An 8,114-nucleotide genomic window follows, 5' to 3' on the forward strand; every position below is an offset into this window, starting at 1 on the left:
GATTTGGGGTACAAAGGCAATATTTATACATGGTGGTTTGCTAGTATCATTAGCTGAGGTTGAAGACTTTAGACATTGTATTCAGACCTACAATTTGACAGATTTGGGGTACAAAGGCAATATTTATACATGGTGGTTTTCCAGTATCATCAGCTAAGGTTGAAGACTTTAGACACTATATTCGATTTTGCATTTCACGATTTGGGGTACAAAGGCAATATTTATACACGGTGGAATGGGAAAGGTGGTGATGATTGTGTGTTCAAAAGATTTGATAGGTGTCTAGGCAGTTTTGAATTGTATCCAGGCCTAGAGGTGAGTCATTTGATCAAAAATGGTTCGGATCATTCTCCCATGTTGCTTGATTTCAAAAAAAAGAAGTGCCACAATTCAAGAAGCCATTCAAGTTTTTGAATTTCTGGACCAAAGATGAATCTTTCATGGATGTGGTTGAGGAAAATTGGAACATTGAAGTTGAAGGCAATTCTTTCTGGAGATTTAATTTGAGAATGAAGAATATGAGGAGAATGTTGTCAGCTTGGAGTAGATCTACTTATGGAAACTTTTTTCAGAAAGTAACAAACATGGAGGAGGTTATCAGGGCTCAAGTGTCTATGTTTGAAGCAAATCCTTCATTTGTGAACAAAGAAAAACTCAATAAAGTTAATGCTGAGTATACACAAGTGTTAGCTATTGAGGAAAAATATTAGAAGCAAAAGGCTGGAATGTCTTGGTTCCAAGATAGGGATAAAAACTCCAAATTCTTTCATGCTCAAGTCAATAGTAGAAGGAAGTTCTTGCAACTTAGAAGAATTTAAAGTAGTGGTTGATAGCACTTAAATAATGTTGAATATTTACCTATTTTTATTTACATATTTTATATTTTCTCTGATTAATTTTCTATTTTTACGGTAAAAAGTACTTTTCGAAGAGAATAAGCAATTTATAACGTGTTTTACAAAAAAGAGAAATTGCAAGGTTGATACACAAAAGATAGAACAGATGAAAAGTTCATATATTACATCGAGCTCAATGATCAATATCTGCAAATGAGCTAAAGAAAAGTTAAGGCCTGCAACGCGCTGTACATTCAATGATCAATATCTGCAAATGAGCTAAAGAAGAGTTAAAGCCTGCAACGTGCTATACATTTTAAAACCTATAAAAAGAGGTGCTGAGATACAAAAAGGAAAACACTTACCAAGAGACACCAAAAGTTTTCTTTTCTACTTTTTAAGTTGCCTTTCTCTACTTGTTTTGAAAAGTCTTCATAGAAGAAATGAAAGGGCCCACTTTGGGAAATCATTCTCTTTTAGGAAGCTAGATTCAAGAAGTGATTTTAATACGTGGGAACTTCCTTAATGGAAAAGAATTCTCAACAGTGAAGCTACCCTTGGGATGTACTATGAAGAATTCAAGAAGCTGTGTTGTCAAAAGGGAGATAATACCATGAAATAAAATTACTATATATATATTTTGTTGTTAACGTCATTTGTTGCTACTCACTATTATGCATTATATTGCGTCGTCTTTTACATTCTTATCTTGCGAAAAAATGAACTAATTCTTTAACAGTTGGAAATATGATGGATCTAGTTAATTAAATTGGGATACAATAAGCCTAATTACTTGCTACTGATTTTATGATTTATCTCTTTTACCTTATTATATCAATTTTTATTTGCGAAAAAGAAATTAATGTAATGAAATATATTAATTTTGATATCCGAAAGGAGTCATCTTTAAATCTAAGAATTATAGCAGGTATCTCCTTGTAATCATTTTATAATTAAATTATATATCTGAAAAGAATATAATTTATGAATTATACGATTTAATTATATTCGCAAGAAATAATTAATTCGCCAAAGGACTCGTATCTCAATGAAATTAACAAGTGAAATCACAATTTCCAACATCTTTTCCATTTGGTAAATTCTAATCACGATACTTTAATTTTATTACTTTCATAAGGATTATCAAGCGAAAAGTCATTATATTTTTACGGTAGTAGTCAAGGTAGAGCATTAAATATTCCAATCTCTGTGGGATCGATATCTTTCTATACTATTATTTGACAAAGTACGAGTTAAAATATATATACGCCAGATGCTCGTCAGTGGTTGTGTATGGCTAGAGACTGATCAGGAAATTGCTGAGGAGGCAGTTAGATTCTACCAGGACCAATTTCATGAAACTACTAGTTCTACTGAGTTTGATATTCTTCAGCATGTTGATCCTATCATAACTGCAGAACAAAACCAGATACTGGTGGCTATGCCTATCATACAAGAGGTGAAAGATGTTGTTGATCCTATCATAACTGCAGAACAAAACCAGATACTGGTGGCTATGCCTATCATACAAATGGTGAAAGATGTTGTTTTTGGCACAATCCTACAAGTGCTGGTGCACCTGATGGATATACGGGTTTGTTTTTTTCAAACTTGTTGGGAGGTGGTTGGAAATGATATTTTCAGGATGTTACTTCCTTTCTTCTAAGGCAAAGAACTTCCAAGGTATGTGACTCATACTAATCTTGTTTTATTGCCAAAGAAGAAGGATGAGGTCAATCAACCTTAGTAATTTCATAAACCAAGTATTCTCAAGGATGATTCATAACAGACTTGCAGCTTTACTACCTGACTTGATTTCTCCAAATCAAGCAGGATTTGTAAAAGGAATGAGTATAGTGGAGAATATATTGTTGACACATGAGATTATTACAGACATGAGGCTAAGAACTAAAAGAAGTAATAAGTAGTTTGCTCCTAATGTAGTTATGAAGTTGGATATGACTAAAGCCTATGATAGGCTGTCACGGGGATTGTTGACTAGTGTTCTAAGGAAAATGGGATTTGGAGAGAAAATTATTGGACATATATCGGAGTTGGTTGCTAATAATTGGTATTCAGTGTTGATCAATGGTCAACCACATGGATTTTTTTACTCCACTAGAGGTGTTAAACAAGGTGATCATTTATGCCTACCTTGTTTATAATAGGCTGAGAAGTTCTTTTCGAAACCTTGACTTCGTTGCATCAAAATCCGGGATACACATGGATTTGGTTTGCCAAAATGGAGTCCAAGAATCAATCATTTATGCTATGCAGATGATACCATTGTTTTTTCATCAGCTTGTGAGATGTGTTTGACAGTGAACATGCAGATTCTTGCAGACTATGAGAAGGCTTCAGGACAGTTGATTAATAAGGCAAAAAGTGCAGTGTACTTGCATAATAGAGTTGATGAGATTGAGTTTCAAAGGGTTGAAAAGATAACTGGTATTGGAAAACAGGTTTTTCCTGTTATATATCTAGGTTGTCCTATTTATTATAGCAGGGCTAAGATGTTATTCTATTCAGATTTGATAAAAAAAATAAGGGACAAGCTGCAAGGATGGAAAGGGAAGCTACTCTCATTTGGTGGTAGAGCAATATTGTTGAAACATGTCCTGCAAGCTATGCCTATGCATTTGTTACCTGCAATATATACTCCATCCTTTGTGATTAAAAAATTACACAAGATTTTTGCTCAATTCTTTTGGGGCAACTCTAATGGAGAATGGAGAAGACATTGGACTAGATGGCACACAATATGCTTACCTCAACAGGAAGGTAGTCTTGGGTTTAGATTTTTAAATGACATGTCCTTGGCTTTATTTGCCAAACTCTGGTGGAACTTCAGGACTAAGCCTTCCCTATGAAGTGCATTTATGGGAAATAAGTACCTCAAGAAGAATAACTCAGTTCTAGTTCCTTTGAAACAAGGATTATTATCTTGGAGGAAAATGTTGGAGGCTAGAGATCATATTGATCATCATATATAGTGGCAGTTGAGGATGAGATCTTCTTTGTTTTGGTTAGACAACTGGATTGGTGCTAGTCCCTTGTATTTCATAAGTCCACCTGACTTTTATTGCAATAAGGATATTCAGAATGTGAGTGATGTTGTAACACAAGTAAGATGGAATGAAGCTGGTTTGGAAAACAACTTGCCTGCAGAACTGGCAGATTTCATTATCAATGGGATCAAACCTCCTGCAAGAGAAGGTGAAATTGATAAACTACGGTGGATGCTTGAGCCTAATAAGGAATTCACAGTGAAGTCAGCATGGGATCTTGTTAGAAATAGGGGTGAGAAGCTGGAGGTGTACAACATGATTTAGGTGAAAGGACTTCCATTCAAAATAACATCCACTATGTGGAGAGTTTGGCTCTTTAAAGTACCTTTGGATAATGTAGTGAAGAGTTCCATCAAAATGTTTGTGTTGTCCTGCTGAGCCTAAAGAGGAAACTGTTCCACATATTTTCTTAAAGTGTGAGGTTGCACAAAGAACTTGGGTTTACTTTGCTTACCATGAGATTGAATATTGCGAATGCGATTACGTAGATAAATCACGACCTGGTGGAATGTTGATGTTATGCCAAGAATGAAGCAGTTGTTTTATGCAGACCCTTCTATCATTATATGGCAGTTGTGGAAGAAGAGAAATGGAGATATGCAAAATAACAAGGTTTCTAATGCAAGGGTACTATACGAGCTTCCCGTTAACATACGGCGGTCGGTGAAAGTTAGGAAACCTAGCACAAAGGTACCGCATAAATGGGTTGATATTAAAAAATCTTGGAGCGATATAAGCCAAAGCTTGAGTGACTCGAAGTTTTTGTAGAGCGCCTCGTGATGGGTGATGGAAATGCAATACTGATGGTGTTACTAAGGGAAACCTTGGTAGAAGCAGCTATGCATTTTGTATAAGAGATACTTCAGGTGATTTAATACATGCAAGAGCTAAGGAAATGGGAGAAGCTGTAAATACAGAATCAGAAGCTTTGGCTTTATTGGAGGCTGCTAAGTATTGTTTGTCCAAGCATATGTACTCTTTCATACTTGAAACATACTCTATGATGATGAAGAAGATTTTGGATAAGGAGTGGAGGCCACCATGGAACATTACTTTTGTAGTAGAAGAACTGCTGGATATAGTAGACAGTGCAGAGGTTAAAGTTCTGCATATCATGAGGGAGGGCAATCAACTTGCAGACTACTTGGCCAATGTTGCTCTTGATGTTGGAGAAGTGGTAGCTAATTGTTTTACAAAACTAGACTCAAAGGGGAGAAGGATTCTTAATAGTGACAAAGGCTATGTCCCTATTTAAGAATCGGGACAAAAAAATATATATTGATAATGGAGGTTTATAGAAGGATGGGGATACTGTCTTATCTTGCTCAACTCATTTTGGAGGAAAGTAAGATGGAGTTAATACTACTAATATATTTTTCTTTTTTGTAGGTTACAGCTTGATCAAAGATGGAATTTGTATGAAGAAAACAATCAGGAACTCCAGCAATCAGACCTTAAGTGCTGGTAATATGTCATTGATCTTGTTCGTCGCTTGGAAATGGCATGACTCGGAAGGTGGTGCAATAGAGGTTGTGACAATTCCTCTTTGATCCTTGCACAGGATATGATAAGTAAGCATCCAATTCAGTGCAACACAAGGTTTATGGAGATACTTCAAGACTGGAAATCAAGGATCCTACTTTGTCAGGACATGACTTGGAACTGGTTTTAGCAGGAACTATAGATTTTCATTGTGTCGTTGATCCTATGCATAATAAAGATGATATGATACATAGTCAGGCAAATACAATTCACTCAACTCCAAGTTTCAATAATTAAAATCCGGTGGCTTGATTTTTCCAAAGATCAAACATGATTTGTATATTGACATGTTCTTGTGCAGTGGTATTATCACTGTGTGCTCAATCTATGAGAGAATTTGTTAGTACATGGACCATGCTTTGATTAAGGTGAGGAACACACAAGAACCAATCATGCAGAGATACGTGTGGGAAGAAGGCTGATCCAATGGTGCACCAAGGTGCGGACTTGGGACATTATTTAGAAATCGGTAATTACAAATGCTGTTTGTTATGTGATAGAAAGGTACGAAATGAAAGTACAAGAGAGGGGGTGAATTGTAAACCTATTAAAAAATCTAGTCGACTCTTGTTTGGTGCCCGGTCGGCGATAGCGAAGACGACACTGCACAAAATTATTAGTCCTTTGATTTTTAAAAGTATAAACCCCAACAAATAATAAGGGTGCAGAATATAATATGAGAGCAATAAAATAAATGACACCGGGAATTTTATGCGGATTTCGGAACCAATGTGGTATCCTAATCCGGTCCACTTGGGTTCTGGAGATTATCTCTTTAAGCTCTTTGTAGTTTGAGTTGATACGACCTTTGTGGTTTTCCTCGTTCACCACTAACGTTTACAAGTTTGGTTTTCACTCGCTCACCGACGACGAACAAGGGTTGGTTTTGACACGCTACGTCTTGTAAGTTGGTTTTTCACTCGCTCGCAGACCGAGCGTTTGGTTTACTCGCTCCACAAAACGAACAATGGCACAACCGCTCAATACAAAGCCTCTGCCAACTATACTATATCTCTCCTCTCTTTTTTGTTTACACGATGAAGTCACTCGGGATTACAATGCTTAGAGCAAAGAACTTGAGAAGATTGAGACGAAATATAAGTGGGCACGTAAATTAAATTGTTGCACTTGTCTTGTCTTTTATACTTAGTCTTGAATAGTCTATGTTGTTGACTGGTCTTCTAACTTTGGAAAAGAATTTCCTTTTCTTGACTTTTAACGACGTTCCTTGTTGCGGTCTTGATGTATGTCTTGATTCGTGCTTCGATTCAGTTGTATTGGTAAGGAAAGGAATCATCATTCCAAAAGACTTTTCCTTTTGTAGTAAAATATTAATGTTCCATCAATATAGTAAGTCCTCTCAATTTCAATTCTTCTCCACGTGATGTCAAAAACATATCCTTTATATTTACTTCCTTGATGGCCTCTTTGCTTGAAACTTCTATTTATTTAAATATTAATTCAAGCAAAAGTCTTATTTCCAAAAATATAACTCAATCATCACGAACACCACGTAATTTCAACCTTAGTCAATATATGAAGATCTTTTATATCACGAAATGAATATTTACCATCCATCTGATGCAATAATATTTCTTTCCATTTCTAAATCTTGTGTCAATCTTAAAAATAATTTATTCCATAAGTGCTTTCTTTCCATGCATAGATCTTGGAAGTATAATTTATTTCCATAAAGAAACTTGTAGCAATTTACCAAATAACTTGAATAGTCTTTCCTTAATATTGTAGTAAATCCATCCACCCTCTTTCCAAGCTTGCGGTAGATATATTCAAATTTGAATATCTTAACCCAAAATAAGTAATATTCTTCCCATTAGTTTCTACGCTCTTGTCTTCGATTTTTACAAATACGAGCTTTTATTTAGGAAACCCGAAGAGAATTTCAAGATCATCTTCATTTTACCTTGGATCTTGATTTACATCAATTTGAATGTAATCACGTTCGTGTACAACGTTTGGACTTTAATCCTCCGAACATGAACACTTTTATGCACTTCGACTTTTGGCATATCTTGATACTCCATAGATTTGTGGACCTTATTGAAAGTAACAAATTGATCTGATCTTTTCCTTTTCTAGAATATTTTTTCCTTCCATAGGATTGTAGTAAATATTCTTTCCCTAATTCTTGCACCTTGATTTGAGTAAGTATTTTTCTTCCATCTTCTTCCATAATTCCGTCTCGTAATATCTTCTTTTCCATATTTGATTAGATCTTCGCAAATCCTTAACTCATCAAATAAACCTATACCAAAATAAATTTACCACAAGTAAATATTCTTTTATTAATAATTATATTGGTTTGTTATCATCAAAATTAATAAGTGAAACCTTGGACCTAACAGATATACTACAGTATACTCCATGTATATTATGGTATATTAACTATATATTACATAAGTTTACAAATAATTGTTAGTCTCGGAAGGCCGAAATACGGGATTCGGCAACACAAAGGGGAAGTTCTACATGCGAGGCGGAGGCGAGATACGTGAATATACCATTGGTATACAACACTCGGGGTGGAGTATATGGTGCGAAATTTCACGCGATTCCAATGTGCCATTGGGGCTGGTGTTTTTCACGGAGATGCTTATAAGATACAATGCCATGTGGTCATTTTACTTGGAAGATGGAAAATGCAATT

Source organism: Lycium ferocissimum, chromosome 7, assembly GCF_029784015.1.
Source record: "Lycium ferocissimum isolate CSIRO_LF1 chromosome 7, AGI_CSIRO_Lferr_CH_V1, whole genome shotgun sequence".
Lineage (NCBI taxonomy): Eukaryota > Viridiplantae > Streptophyta > Magnoliopsida > Solanales > Solanaceae > Lycium > Lycium ferocissimum.